Here is a 16,261-nt window from a genome sequence, read left to right on the forward strand (position 1 = left end):
AGACAGTACAGCCTAAGGATCAGAGCCAGGGTCTGGGAGCCAGAAAGACTGAAACTTGAAACCCAGCACTGTTGCTTACTAGCTATATGACCCGGGGGGATATGTATAATCTTGCCAATTCTTAGCACCCTCATCTGAAAAGGGGGATAAAACACCCACCTCAGAGGGCTGTAGTGCGGGTTATATGAGGCTGGCTGTAGAAAGACACCGATTAAGTGCTCAGCGATAACAGAAGCTGCTGTCACCGTTATTGTTGCTGTTATTATCATTTCTCCAGGGAATCCTCCCCAGCTGGGACCGTGAAATGTGACCGGGCCTTGGCATCCCCCACCATCCACTGCCCACATCCAGTCTGGCTCAGCACCCTGATCTCCAGACACTGATGGGGGGATGGGTCCTGATCCGCACGAACCATGAAACTAAGCCTCCCCCATCGGGACCGTATTCGACCCAGGCCTGAATCAGGCCTCACCCTCTACTGAGCGTTGCCCTGGGTGGTGACGGGGGAGCAGGCTACTGCCCAACAGCTCCCTGAGTCTCCACGCTGGCTTCCAGCTCACCTTCCCAGCTTTTCCCATCACTGCTGGGGCCCTGGCGTGCCCTGCGCTGAGCCCCTCGGCTGTGGGGGCAGCAGGGTCCGCCCCCTGGTTCCAGCTTTGGCCTCTGAGCCTCCGGATCAGCCCCTCTGCACTAGGCCCGCCCCTGGCCTGCAGAGCTGTCTCCTTCCAAGGTTAAGCATCCACAGGGCCCTCACCTAGCTCTCAACAAACCACCAACATGACAGGTCATGGTGTATGAACTCTGGAGTGGGCGCTGGGAGCTGCCCTTTCTTTCCTTTTCTTTTCTTTTTTTCCCCTGTACGCGGGCCTCTCACTGTTGTGGCCTCTCCCGTTGTGGAGCACAGTCTCCAGATGCGCAGGCTCAGCGGCCATGGCTCACGGGCCTAGCCGTTCCACGGCATGTGGGATCTTCGCGGACCGGGGCACGAACCCGTGTCCCCTGCATCGGCAGGCGGACTCTCAACCACTGCACCACCAAAGAAGCCCTGCCCTTTCTTTTTTTAAAAAACCATTTATTTATTTAGGCTGCGCTGGGTCTTAGTTGCAGCATGAGGGATCTTTTTTTAGTTATAGTGTGCGGTCTTCTTAGTTGCGGCATGCAGACTCTTAGTTGCAGCATGCATGCGGAATCTAGTTCCCCGACCAGGAATCGAACCCAGGGCGCCTGCATTGGGAGCGCAGAGTCTTACCCACTGCACCACCAGGGAAGTCCCAGGGATCTCCCTTTTCTTATCATCATTCCTCTGTGGTTCTCTCTGCCCTTCCACAGCAGGAATCCCAGCGGTCATCTCTGCTCCCTGGGCCTCTGCACGCAGGGACCCCAGGAAGGTCTTGAACCATGCATTTGGCAGTCAGAGGGAACTGATTCTTTCCCCCAGGCAATGGGAACCAGCAGAGTTGTCAGAGCTGAGATGGCGGCCCCCAGCCTCATAAGACCCAGAGCTACCTCTTCATTCCTCCTGTCTTTGGCAGAGTCGTTAGGAATCCCTAGAAGGTGATGGATGAAATCTGGTCTTGATCTAGTGCTGCCCGAGAGTACTGAGATGACACACGCAATGCCCACCCTGAGGAAGTTCACGGTCCAGCTGGGAGAGGCAGTCATGTAACAGATGACTGCGGTTTTGACATGGACCGTGTTGAGTGTGAGGTATGCACTAGGGGTCGTTGGCCTTCTTATGTGGTAATGGCCAACTAACTCTGCCTGGGCAAGGTGGGAAGGCTTCCGAGCAAAGTTAACATGGGAATGGGGTATTGAAGGATGAGCAGGAGTTTTCCAAGGCCTGGGCTACTCTCAAGCCTCACCACCTATTTCTAAGCCCTACAATCCTGGCATGGTTAGCCCATGCCTTTCTTCCTGAATGACAATCTTGGGGGAAGAGGAGATAGAGGAGAAACTGAGGGTGGAACACAACTCTTTACACCCAGAAGGATCCACGTTTGGACTGGATCCTGGTTCAGAGACATTGGCTTCCCCAGACTACTCCCCAAACACAAAAATCAGTATTTCCCAGAGTCCCAAAGAGCACGAATTCCTTAGGAAAGTCCTATATGTAATGTGAAAAAGGAGACTCCAAGATCAAATACATTTCAGAAACACTGAGTAAGCAAAGCCAAGCAGATTTTACTGCAGGACTTCTCAGAGCCTTTAAAGGTAAAATAAGATAATAATTTACATATTTAAAATAAATTATGATAACTAATAATTTAATAAATATTAAAAATATAATAATTTTACAGCTACCTTTTATTTGGTGTTTCCTAATGTGCAAGACATGCCATGCATTATCTCATGAATCCCCATAAAACTTTATGTCATCAGTACTGTCATTTATCCCCATTATCCCCATTCAGAGAGGCTGAATCAACCCAAGAGGTGAAGTTCACTGCCCAAGATCACACAGTAAATGGTGGAGCTGAGATTCAGTCAAGCTCTGTCCGACCCAAAGTCTCCACCCTTTCCTGGGTATTGTGAATCCCTAAGACGGGGATGCGATATACAGCATTTCCAAACTTCTTCAGCCATGGACCCTCCTTATACCTAGGGTTCCACAGAGTAACTTTGGGAAACACTGCTCTAGTTTGTTCCCAGAAGATTCACCAAAAGCAACAAAAGGACTTCTGAGGCTCTGCTTCTCTTCTTCCTCCGTGCTCCACAGCTAGGCCCCGGGTCCAAGTCCCTCAAGAGGCCCTCTGTGTTCACTCCAGGGGCTGGTGTGAGAATTAGGAGGGGTTCCCAGGAGAGGCTGGGATTCCAGCCGACAGCTCCTAATCTGTCTAGATCTAAACAGCTGACATCATTGGCCACATATGACCCACAGAGGGTTCTAAATTTTCATCCCAGCCAGTTCTGAGTTGCTGCTTCAAACTTAGCTGCTGCTTGATTGCCAACAGACTAGATAGGTTATGAACTCAGAATCATTGAGCCACTGCCCACTTAGTAAGAAAAAGGATGGGCCCTCTGAGGCCTAATGCAGTTGACCAAAGAAGGCCACTGGCTGAACCCAGGCCTTGTCTTTCACACTTGGGCCCCTATGTGGCCTCTGCACTCATGTCTCCAGACCCTTCCCACCACCTCCTCACTGCTGGCAGAGTGGTCTTTCAACAGGCAACATTCAACTTGTTACTCCTTAGAACTCTTCTATGGCTCCCTAGTGCCCCCAGCAGAAGTCTAGATCACTGCGCCTGATTTTCAAGGTCTTTGGAAATGGGGGAGACTTTGCAGTCATTTTCCCTTTCTCAAGAGGACACGTAGATGAACAAATGGGGGCCGTCAAGCAAGTGACACTCACAAGGTCTGGGTGCCCCGTCCTTGAAGATAAGCCATCTCATGGAAGGAGACAAGTAGCACTTGCCGACTCTCTCGCCCAAATATCTTTTATGTGGAGACTGTTTTTATCAAGAAGCAGAGAAAAGATTTCCCTTGACTGAATAAGTAAGAGAGTTGTGTTTAGATGTCCCACTTGCCCCTGCTTTAGATGAGGCCACCTTACCAGCGGGCCGGAAGCAGGCCGGGGGACGTCCGCGTGCCTCTTGGCACCAGTGCATCTCGATCTGTAAGGTGCATCCGTGTCACCTCGTTAAGTGCAGATTCTGAGTCTGCAGGCCTGGGTGAGGGCTGAGAGTCTGCATTTCCAACAGTCTCCCAGGTGATGTCAGTGCTGCTGGTCCTAGGACCACCCCACAAAGAGCAAGGCTCCTCCCACAACCCTTGGTCCCATGGTGACCCTGAAACTATCACTCATTGCCATTAAAATATTCCAGGTCCGGGGGCTTCCCTGGCAGTCCAGTGGTTAAGACTCCACGTTTCCAGTGAAGGGGGCACGGGTTCAATCCCTGGTCGGGGAACTAAGATCCCACATGCTGTGCGGCACAGACAAATAAAAAAAATAAACAAATTAAAATAAATTAAAATATTCCAGGTTAGACCAAGACAGGGAGGGAGGCGATCCCTGGTGACCCTGCTTACCTCTCTAGGAGGGCCCATTTCCCCCCGCCCCCTACCCTTAGGCTTTACTTTATGCCCTGGCAAAACCTAATCCCTTACGGTTTCCTGCACACGTCACGCTATTGTGGATGCTGCGTTGCTCGGCCCAGGCTGTACCTTCTGCCTGTAAAGCTCTTCTCACCTTACTTTGCTGAATTAAGACCTACTCATCTTTGAAAACCCTGCTGGCACATCCTCAGGCTGAGATCAGGGCCCCACCCCTCCACCGCTACCCCAGCTTCTGCACACGCATAACCCTTGTGAGTATCTAGGCCATAACGCATATCTTACTATATGGAGACTGCCTGAGTCTGGGTCTGCCTCCCCCCCAGGCTTTAAGTTCAAAAGCGCGGATCATGCCTTGTCTCCTCTGTCTCCTCGGTGCCTAGCACACAGCTTGGCACACAGCAGGTGCACAATAAATGTTTGCCAAACTGATCCAAAGCTGGCAACGTCGCTAAGGGAAGAGTTTAGCCGATTCTTTCCATCTCAAAGAAAGATGACTTAATTTTATAAACAAAATGTGGGTGTGTGCGCATGTGTTTTCTGCCTCCTTCTTTGTTCCTGAGTTTAAAGAAAGGTGTGAAATGATAATAATAATAATGCAGTTTGCAGGTGCCTAACCTGGGTTAATCCATTGAATCCTGTGATGTGGGTCCTGCTATCAACCCCCTGGAACAGATAAGAAAACTGAGACTCACAGGGACCAGTGAGCTGTCAATAGCACCTAAGTGGCTGAGCACATGGGGATTCCAACACAGCTCTGTGTGACACCAAGCGAAGGGGCCCTTCTGCTGAGTTCCCAAAGCTGCAAAGCTTGAGGTCTGCATTGGAAATGGCGGAGGTGCAGACCTGACAGTGGTTACACACTGCAGAGGAGGAGGTGGTGAAAGTAGAAGGACACTGGGATGGGGGACCAGGTCCTCAAACAGAGCTGTTCCTGCCTGCAAGGCAGTGAGCACCTCACTTGGACATCTATTCAGAGAGGCAGCCAGGAGTGCCATGGCTATGACCTGATGGAGGTGGGGCGGGGAGGTTGTTACAAAGGGAAAGACAGTGAATGCACCTCCTCTTGAAGAGGGACGGGCAGAGGAACAGGGATTCTAGAATGAGTCACATCCCACTCCAGCCGGCCCAAGCCTCGGGCACCTGGGAGGTGGCCGCACGTGGCCCTACAGCTGGGCCCCTGTATTCCACACTCTCTACAGGAACCAAGCCTCCAGGGGAGCCCAGCGGCCTGTCTCCATCACCGCCTCGACGCCCGCCTGCACTCCGTTTCTCTGACCCATCACTGCTGTAACGAGCCAGCCGAGGTGGGCAGGAGGGTGAGCGCGGGAAGGACCTCCCCTCCCCCACACCTCCTCTGGGCCTCTCCTATTCCCCCATCCCTTGGTTTCCATGGCAGTGTCTGGCAACGAGGTGTCTACTTCAAAGTGCTGGCAGGGATGCCAGGCAGGAGCCACACAGACACAGGCCTGGGGGTGAGGGCAGGGCGCTCTCAGCTGTTGAGTGCCTACTCAGAGTGGGTCCTGTCCAAGACTCCACGTCCGTCGCCTCCCTTACTCCTCATCCCAGCTAGGCGAGGAACCTATTATTATCTCATTTTACAGATAAGGAGACTGAGGCACGGGGCGGGGGCGGGTAAAGGCCACGCCCAGGGTCATACAGCCAGTCAGTGGCAGAGCCAGGATTCAAACTCAGACTTCTGTGGTTGAAGCCCAGGCCTTTAATCACTTCCTGCCTCTTGGCCAGGGCTCAGCTGTTCAGGCCGGAGCTCTGCCTCATGCCGCAGGCCCATGGGTGAATCCCTTCGCCTCTCTGAGACTCTGTAAAATGCGGCGGTGAGTCCCATTGCTCGGAGGGGCTGGGAGGACTGAAGCAAGCTGGGGGAAGCCCTGAGCTCCTGGCTGGGGTTCAGTAAAGGGCTCTGCTCCTCCATCTCCAACTGGAGAGACTCCCATCCCAGGATTCCCGGACAAGCAGAGCACAGCTGCCCGGATCCACCGGGAGGAGTCGGCCCAGGAGCCCCCACGGCATGCCGCCCCCGACCCAGTGCTCCTGAAAAGAACAGCTCTGGTCCGCTGGACATACACTTTGTGCCAGGAGCCCCACTAGGGCCCTGCACACTCCCAGTGACCCTGGGAGTGAGACACGCTTACTATCCTCTTGTTATAGAGCAGGAAACCCAGTGGTGGCACCCACACCGAGCACTCCAGGAGCAGAAAGCGGGTGGTACTTGCACCGACCTGGGTGACTGAAGGAAAGTGCCTCAGAGGGACACCCGTTATGTTCAGTTCTACCTTCAAAATAGACCGCCAAGCTGATCCCCTCCCTTCACGTCCACGTTATCCCCTGGCCTGGCTACCTCGGCCCCTGCTCAAAGGACGGCAAGCCTCCCTCAGAGGCCTCGCTCGGCCACTGTTCCCCTTCCTTTGTGTTTCGTCCACACAGAGGGCTGGGCGATGCTTCTCATCACACATTTTATCCTGTCATCGGAGGTCCCAAACCCTCCGGTGGCTCACAATGTCTTCCGAACAAAAACCAGGTCCTCACGATGGCCGACAAGGGGACATCCAGCCCGTGACCTCTCGGACCCTATCCCCTACACTCACTCTTGTTCACCCTGCTGCAGAGGCTTCCTCACTCTTTCTAGAACATTCCAAACCACCTGCAGCCCAGGACCTTGACGTTCCCTCTGCCCAGAATGCTTCTCCCTCGACACAAACATGATTCAATTTCTCACACGGTGCAGAGGCCATCCCTCCCATTCTCCCACACTGCTCATCATCAACAACTGCTCAACACTGCAGTTTACATGCATTTGTCGACGTACTTCTTTCACGAGAGTGAAAGCTCTAGGAAGGCAGGACTGTCCATCTTGTGCATCCCTGTCCCTCACCACCTACAAGAGTCCTTGACCCCCATGCATGGGTTATCTGTGGAGTGGCCTGGGGCAAAATTTTTGGGCAACCAGGTGCTCGCTAACTGAACTAGTAAGATTCTCTCTAGAAAGGCTGAGTGTGAAACGCACAAAGCAGAGCAGTTGGTAGGAATCAGGGGCAGAAATCAAAAGCCATGAGGCTGCAGAAGCCAGGAGCCACAGAAACCACGAGGCAGCAGGTGGCATGGGCCAGGAGGTAGAAACAGGCTCCACCTGAGCAGGCATCTTTGTCTGCTTTCTTCTGCAGGAAATCCCAAGGGCCTGGAGGAGGGCCTGGTGCACACAGGTGCTCAGTAAATGTTTGCTGAATAAATGAAAGGTGGAGCGGAGAAAAGAGAAGAGTTAGTTGGCATAAGCAGGAACAGCCAAAGTGGGGGGGGCAAGGAGTGGAGACGCCGTGGACACGGCTGCAGGGAAAACAGCCTCCAGGGGATCCGGACAAGCCTTCAGTCTCTGGCAGTGTGATGGCGACACTGCTTTCTGTCTTTGCTACATCGCCCTATATCCAGGCAATAAGCCCCATTAACTGAGGCTAACTTGGACATGTCTCTAGTCCCTGCAACCCCAAACAACCTGCTAACAGGGAGGCCTCCCTGGAAGAGGCACCACTGAAGGGGGAACTTGGAACAGGCAACCCCAGACCCCTCTTCTTACTTTCTTTTTTTTTAAACAGCTTTACTGAGATACAATTTACATACCATGAGATTCACTTATTTTGCTATGTATATTTTATCACAATTAAAAAACCTCAGAATAAAACTCTTGGGGACTTAGGGTTTGAGTGGGCAGAGGAGGCAGGAGGGTATGTTGGCAGCAAAGTCACAGTGATGAGGAAGCACGAGGTGTGCCTGGGGAAGGGTGAGGTGTCCCACATGGATGGGCAGATGAAGAGTACGGGGGTGGGGAGTGAAAGGCAGCCAGGGCGAGCCTGCCAAGAGCCTTTGTGTAGCACTCTGGCTCAGGGTCTGGATCGGCTGTGATGAGCCTCGGAAGGAGAACAGTCTGCCCAAAGCCAGCGGTGGTGCCCGCAGAGGTCAGGAGAGCTGGGTTCTAGAGCCGGCTCTGCTGTTAGAGCAGGTGTGGCCCCGGGCAGGTCACCCTCCCTCTCCTGGCCCCTCGCTCCTCCCTCCGGCATCCCTCAAAGTCCCTTGCTGCTCTAATTTCCCCTAAACAAATGTGGTAAGGAGAATGGGGCTGGGAGCCAGACCTGGCTTAGAAGCCCGGGTCCTTCACTTTCTAGCGGCATGACCCTGAGTTCCTCATCTCTAGGACGGGGACAACAGTCCCGACCGCACACGGCTGCTTAGAGGGCCAAATGGGGCAACAAATAGAGAGGGCTTGGCACGAGGCCCTCACATGCTAGCGCCATCAGTACCACCACGTCGTGTTAGCCGATGCTGATGAGATGCTTGAGGGCAATCCTGTAAACCAGCAAGCACAGAAGCGGAGACCTGCTCCCAGCTGCAGTGTTTGCAAAGTAACACTTAGTGCATGGATAGACACACAGCTTGGTGCCTGGGATGAAAGGGAGTAAAAGGCATTCGTTAGAAAAATGCTTGGTTTCCCTTAGTGACCAAGGACACAGAGAAAGCTCTGCGTGTTCAGAACTGGCACGGTGTCCTTGCTGTTACGGAGCCCAGCACCGATGGGGCAACCAGGCCCCACATCAGCCCGAACAAACCTGGGGTGTCCATCCTGTAACTCACTCAAGCTTTCTCTTCAATCCACAGAGCCAAATGCTCATTTGATTTTTCTTCCCTGTTCGCCTGTGTGTTTTTTCTGCTTGTAATAGAAAACAACAACGTCTCTGGGTATCAGTGAGCATTCAACATTGGAAATCCAAGGCTTAGTTTCATGACTTATTCCTACTATGTAGCCTGGAACTCGGGAAAAAGGGTACGGACAGGGTCTAGCACCTAGAAACACCCCCTTTTTATATTTATAGGACGGACTGAATGGACAAATGCAACGTAAGCTACCAAGCGAAAAACTGGAAGGGTTACCTAGGGCTGAGCAATTTCCAAAAACACTTCAGGCAATTAGCATCTCACCGTGAGGGGCTTCCTAGCACAGAAGAAAGGGATCCAAGTATCTCGGTTCAAACCTCAGCTCAGCTAAGCTAGCTGTGTGACCTTGGGCCAGCCACTTAGCCTCTCTGAGCCTCAGTCAGCACTGTGCTTCCCCATCTGAGAACATCACATCCCACTTTGTTGTTATTCTTCCAGCATCTGTCTTCATCACCCTGCAAAACCAATGGCTGTGTCTGCCTGTCCACTGTAGTGTCACCTGTGCACGGCAGGGGCACGAGCCCTACGAACTCTCCAAATCCAGCTCTACCTTACCGCTCCTCTGCTGCTGGCCCGGACGTTGCCTCTTTGGGTTTAGCAAAGATTTCATTCAGCCCCGAGAACTTAAGCGAGGACTTTTTCTTCTGCAGGCCACTGGTCAAAGGCCAATGTCATTGTCTGACCCAGTAATGAACTGCAAGGCTGTTCTTGTTTCTGGCTTGATTTAAGAACTCCATAAAGGAAGCAGAGTTGGGTGAATGGTTTGATTAAGTGGAGAAGCTACATATCATCTACTCCCAGAAGAACTGGAGTGACTTCTACTAGGATCCCAATATCAGAACACACAACACAATCTATGTCTGTACCCCTACGTGGCAGAGAAAAAGCAGGGGTGGATGAGGAAACAGCTTATCTTTATGGGCAGGAAGAGTTTTAGAAAAAAGAGGGGAAAAACACCACACATTTCCATCTCTCGAGGAGTTTACAATCTGCTGATGGAAAGAGACAGGTAAAGCAGGTATTTATTTTACATTATGATGAGCGCATGGTGTCACAGAAGCACCTGGCCAGTCTGGGAGAGCAGGCAGAAATGAGAGAAGGGGATGATGGCCCTATAGATCCTTTCCTAGCCCATGCCCACCCCTATTACATCTGCTTCCCCTACACAGAACATCTCTCATGCCCCTGCCCACCTTAATTGCTTCCTGTTACCCTCCCTAATCACACGCTATGATGTGGCCTGACCAGGTCACCTGCTGGATGACCACATGCCTTCCCACCTCTGCCCGGAATATCCTTCCTTCACATCTCTACCCCTCGAAACCTTAGGTTTCAAAGCCCTGCTCACGCTCATTCATTCTTTCACTCAAGAAGTATTTCTGAGGGCTTACTATGTCCCTGACACTGTGATGGGCACTAGGGATATAATGGGGAAGCTGCAGCCCATGTCCCCAAGCTACTTAAAGCTGTGGGGAGACAGACAGTCACAGTAAGGAGTAATACGTGTGTGGTAGATGTGAGTCCAGAGAAGGGTCCTAGCCCAGCCTCGGTGGGGTGTGTTCATGGAAGGCTTCCTGGAAGAGGCTTCTGAGCCCTGACAAATGAGGTTAAAATGGAGAGAGGTGCCTATTAATGTACGTGAACCTATATAGTTATAATAATAGCTGACATTTATGGATGCTACTAGGAGCCAAGCACTGCACACATATTAACTCCTTTTCAGTCCCTACAAGCCTATGGGAGTGAGTACTGTTATCATTCCCATTGCCAGATGAGGAATCTGAGGCACAGAGAAGTTAAGAACTTGCTCCTGGTCACACAGCTACTAAGTGGCAGAGTCGGGGTTCAAACTCAGTGCACCCCAGAGCCCAGGCTTCTGACCACTGCATTCTGTTGTCTCAGGCTGCCAGTGTTATTCTGACATTTCCTCTTTTCACTTAACCATGAACTCATCACAGACATCCTTCTAAATGGTGCAACCCAGGCCCCATTCTACTTAATGGCTGCAGAGGGAGGATGACACTGGAATTCGAGCAGGGAAGTGATTTGATCAGATTCTTCCCTGGGAAACAGGCAGGGGGCCACCTAGGGGCAGGGGAGCTCTCTTGGGGTCCTGGGGAGGGAGGACCAGGCCTAAGCTCAGGCTGGGATAGGGAGGACGCTGAGGGGGGCTGGGCTCCGGGAACATGACCAGGCAGCAGCACCTCTCAGGGGATTGTGGAAGTGGAAGAAGGGGTCCTGAGACACCCCCCCCAAACCTTCTGCTTACAAGCCTCTTACAGACCCAGCATCTTTCCCTCTCGCCCCACCCTAGCCCGGCATGTCTGATTCTCCCTGAGAATCTCCCTGAGCGCACCCCAGCTGGCACTTCCAATTAAGAGGTATCGACCATCGGGGCTTCCCTGGTGGCGCAGTGGTTGAGAATCCACCTGCCAATGAAGGGGACACAGGTTCAAGCCCTGGTCCGGGAAGATCCCACATACCGCAGAGCAACTAAGCCCATGCACCACAACTACTGAGCCTGCACTCTAGAGCCCGCGAGCCACAACTACTGAGTCCACGTGCCACAACTACTGAAGCCCACGTACCTAGAGCTTGTGCTCCACAACAAGAGAAGCCACCACAAGGAGAAGCCCACGCACTGCAATGAAGAGTAGCCCCCGCTCGCCGCAACTAGAGAAAGCCCACGCGCAGCAACGGAGACCCAAAGCAGCTAAAAATAAATAATTTTTTTAAAAAGAGTGACTGACCATCAGTTTCAGTTCAGCTGACATGTGCAGATGTAGTATCTATGGAATTCTTAATTCATTGAATATTCTTTGCCCAGGAGGGTCACAGCTATTCTATCCAAAGTGCAAAAAACAAAACAAAAACACCACAAGTTACCCAGAAGCACTGCTTTAACACCGTCCTCTAGTACCACCCCATCCAGCCCCACCACATTCGGCCACCTGTCAGTCCTACTGCACCTGCTCCAACAGTCTTAGTCTGTCCACTTCTCTCCAGGGCCACCACCGCTGGTCTGAGTGACCTTCCTCTCTCACCTGGACAACTGCAATAGCCTCATTCCTGGTCTCCCAGCTCCACTCTAGCATAAGTTAGTCCACATCTCTAGCCTCAGTTTTCTTATCTCTAAAATGGGCACACTGACACTTCTCTCACAGGGCTGTGGAGAAGACGGGGTGACATGATGAACCAAAAGCCCTGGCCGGGAGTGCCTTCTCAATAGATGACAGTTCCTTTCCTCCATCAGCTGGCTGGGAGGGATGAGAAAGGTGAGGGACTCTTCTGCTTTCATACTCTGCTGGTGCACATACGAAGCAGGCACCAGCGGCCTCTGCACATCCCTGCCTCTCTTGACCTCACTCCTCCAGCTACAGGGCTTCTTGCCTGTTTCCTGCCTCTTGTTTCCTTCCATAGAGTGAGAGGTCCTCTAGCTTCAGACCCTGGGCTCTCTCCCACTCCTCATTCACTCTCCGGGGCCTGTGCAAGATGCCACGTATTTATAAGAGAGTTTGAGAGATGAAATAGGCAAGTCATACTCAGGCTCTGCTGGGCTGCTCTTAGGAGCCAGCCTGTCTGCTGGGCTCTCAGTCAGCCGACGGAGCCTAGGAGAAAGACCTAGGCTCTGCAGGGACCCAGCCCTGCCCACCCCTGGGGCAGGCAGGAAACCCATCCGATTCTAGCCTTCAGCATTAGCCAGCCCACATGCTCCAGTGTCACTCGGATCAGTAATAACGGTGACGTTTTGTTCTCCGGCTACCTTGCTTTTTGTCTTAATACTCAGCTGGTGCAGAACTCAGGCCAAGCAGAGGAGTGCTATTTACGGGCCTCCCCCCGCCCCCCAACAGGACTGAGCAGCGGGAGAAGACCCTGTCCGCTGTTCCTACCTTGTTAATGGAGATTCTCAGGGCCTCCCTCATCAAGCCCGGTGCTCGGTGCTGTGAGAACCAATCAATAAATGACTGACAAATACTTCCTGAGCTCCTGATACAACCGTGAAAATAACTCATCTTTGCTCAGTGTTACTTACTACTTTTGAGACGCCTAAAAAGCATTTTCAGGTACTCGAACGCTACGAGGTGCTGGTATCTTCACCAACTTGGTGGTCTTTACTGCCATTTGCATGATCAGGGCACGCCCTTGTCTTTCAGGATCTAGCTGTGAACTCACTTCCTGCATCCAGTAAGTTTTCATTACACACCTACTAGGTGCCAGGTGCTATTAACAAAGGCACTGCAGGTATAGCTGTCAACCAGGCAGATGACACCCCTACACTCCTGTACTGGCGATCTGGTGGCAGTGACGAAGAAAATCAACAGACAGGGACTGGACTGGGCAGGGGTCAAAACGGGGTAGTCGGGGAAGGGCTCTCCAAGGAGGGAACGTCTGAGTCCTCAGTGATGGGAAGGTGCCAGCCATTGCAAGACCTAGGGGAAGAGGCTCTCAATAACACTGTGAGTGGTGGTACTATTATTAATATTAGGATTCCCCTTTTACAGATGTGCAAACTGAGGCCAGGGAGGTTAAACCGCTTCCTCCGAGGCCAAAAAGGTAACTATTTATGGCACCAGGTCAAAACTCTGAAACCCCAACTATTGCCACCAAACCCACTTGCCTGTAGTTTCTAGAACTTTTAAAAAGAATCTTAACCTCGGAGATCTTCAACAAAGTAGCATGCAGCACACCCTCAAGAAGCCTCCAGTTTAATCTGAGAAAACATCTTTACACAGAAACACTCATCACACAAGGTGGGTCACAAATTAATGCATAGGATTAAAACAGTTTCAAAAATTTTAAATCCAGTGGGATTTATTTTGAAACCTGACAAAATGACCCCCAATTTTTTGGGTAAAAAGAAATCCATGTAAGATAGTTATTTATTCATCGGTTTGTTTAATAAACACCTACGAGTTGCCAGGTTCTGCTGTCAGTGCTTTTCAAATATTAATTCTTTCAAACCTCATGACTCATTTAATACTCATAACAATCCTGTAAGTTAATACAGTCACTAACCCCACTTTCTAATCAAGGGAATCAAGGCAAAGATAGGGTGGATGGCCTGCCTGAGACACATTGCAAAGTGGGGGAGCCAAGATCCAAACCTACGTCATCTGGCCTGGAACCTTTGCTCTTTGCCGTAAACTGAATTTACAAGTATCATTTACACAATTGAATTTATATGCACGATTACATTTTGTCTCTTTCTACCTGACATGAACTTGTTTTCAGAAGGTCTGATTTAAATGCAGAATTTATGGTTTCCCCCAAATTTGCTGTGGGGAGCCCTCGAGAGGCTCTTGGAAAAGTTAGACCGTCATCCTCCAGGGAGGTGGAAACTAGCTCTATCAGGGGCCCCTCAGGGTGGACGTGCCATACAAACAGCTAGATGCTTCGGACAAAGGAAAGAAAACAGGCTTCCATTGGGGGCCAGCGTCAACAGTCACACTGGCAGACACTCGGGATCACATGTGTGCGATGGCAATGGAACTGGGCTTCACTTGCACTGGGGGAGAGGGCCAGCGGGATGGATTTATTTAGTGATGATTCTCTCCAGGAACAGAGAAAAGCCATCTAGTAAATAAATGAAGTTCTCCTAAAAGAATAAACCAAGTGAGACCTGCCTAGAAAGTTTGAAAGAAAGAAAAAAAAGATAGAAAAAGAAGGGGAAAGCAGATGCCTTTGGGAGCTGTTAACATTTATGCTCCGCAGAGAATCCTCCGAGCAGCATGGCACAGACCTGCAGTGCTCTCCTCCACCTGCGTGGCGCCCAGCCAGCGTCTGCCCTGGTCCTGCCACGACCCTGTCTGATGCTTGGCCGCCCGAATCAGCAGAAAGTTCAACACCTGAACAGCTGGGAAGGAGACCCGTTGCTGAGGAGTGGGTGTCCAGGTTGCAAACCCTGAAATAGAAAACCGTGTGAATGGTGCTCCCTGGAGTTGTACGACGCGGCAGCTCTGCCTCTAAAGATGCAGAGCAATTGAGGATCTGACGCAGGTGGCAGAGGCGAGGAAAGGAAGAGCGAGCCAGTAGATGGGATGGGGACAACTAGAGAAATACGTGAAAAGAGAACTGAGTGAGACCTTCATCTTACACCCAAACCCAGACAGTTTAGACAGTGGTAATTTGCCGTGAAAGATGAAACTATTAAAACAATTCACAACTAGAAACCTTGTCTTCCTAGTCTGAATAATGGGGGTAAGAGTAGCTACCTCATGGCCTTGTTATGGGGATCAAGAGAGATGACCCACCGAGCTGATCTCCCTGTGCTATGCGGCTGCTTCCACTAGCTATCTACCTTACGTCTGATAAAGCAGAAACCAACACACCATTATAAAGCAATTATACTCCAATAAAGATGTAAAAAAAAAAGAAAAAAGAGATGATCAAAATTAGCACAGGGCCTCGTGTTTTAGTAAAAGAGGATTGAGCGATGATTCAGCTGAGAAACTTGCCCAAATCTAGCCACCCCGGGGGTCAGAGGGAAATGGCTGGAGGGGTGTGGCCCCAGGTCATAATCTGGGGATTTCAGGCAAACTGATTATCGCAGAGGGGGAAAGAGGACGTGCGCATGGATGGAGTCACGTGCCACCGGAGAGTAGTAATTCACAGCATACCCCGTCTGCAGACGCAGCAGTTTTAGAAGCAGGAGGAGACAGGTACCAGACTCTCACCCTGGGCTGGACTTCCTTCATCTGGGATCCTTGGCTGGAAGAACCCTACCCAGAGCCCAAGGCGGGCTCTCCCCACAGCACTCAGGACACCTGGGTCCACAGACTCTGCCCACTTCCCCCTGAGGCAGCCCGAGCCTCTCCCCGTTGGAAAGTTCTGCCTTGGACTGAGCTGAAACCAGCTGTCCTCCCCACCCTGCACTCAGCTTCCACCCAGTGGGGATCCTACTGGTCCATCCTACCAAACTCTCAACAAGAACAACACCAAGCTTACATAATCTCTTCTAGAGAACCAAGGAAATGGGAACACAGCCCACCTTGTTTTATGAGGCCAGCATAACAGTGAAACCAAAGTCTGACAAGTAAACACCAAACAGGAAAATTGCCAGTGAATCTCACTCATGAGCTCATGATGTTAAAGTCCTCAGCAAAAAGGGGATGAGAAATAGCCCAGCAAAAGAGATGCAACAGGACAACCCAAGTTGGGTTTATCCCAGAAATGCAAAAATCAAGGTAGTTCACCATGTTAACAGATTGAAAAAGAAAAATCACGACCATCTGAGCAGAAGCAGGAAAAACATCTACTTCCATATGTGACTAAAAAGGAAAGAAACACTTGGCAAACTGGGAATAGAAAGGAGCTTCTTTAATCTGGTAAAGATTATCTGCCAAGGAAATTCCCTGGCCGTCCAGTGGCTAGGGCTCAGCGCTTTCACTGCCGGGACCTGGATTCAATCCCTGGTCAGGGAACTAAGATCTCACAAGATTATCTACCAAAACCCTAGATAAACATTATACCTAACTGTCAAATGTAGACA

This window comes from Phocoena sinus, chromosome 11, assembly GCF_008692025.1.
Source record: "Phocoena sinus isolate mPhoSin1 chromosome 11, mPhoSin1.pri, whole genome shotgun sequence".
NCBI lineage: Eukaryota > Metazoa > Chordata > Mammalia > Artiodactyla > Phocoenidae > Phocoena > Phocoena sinus.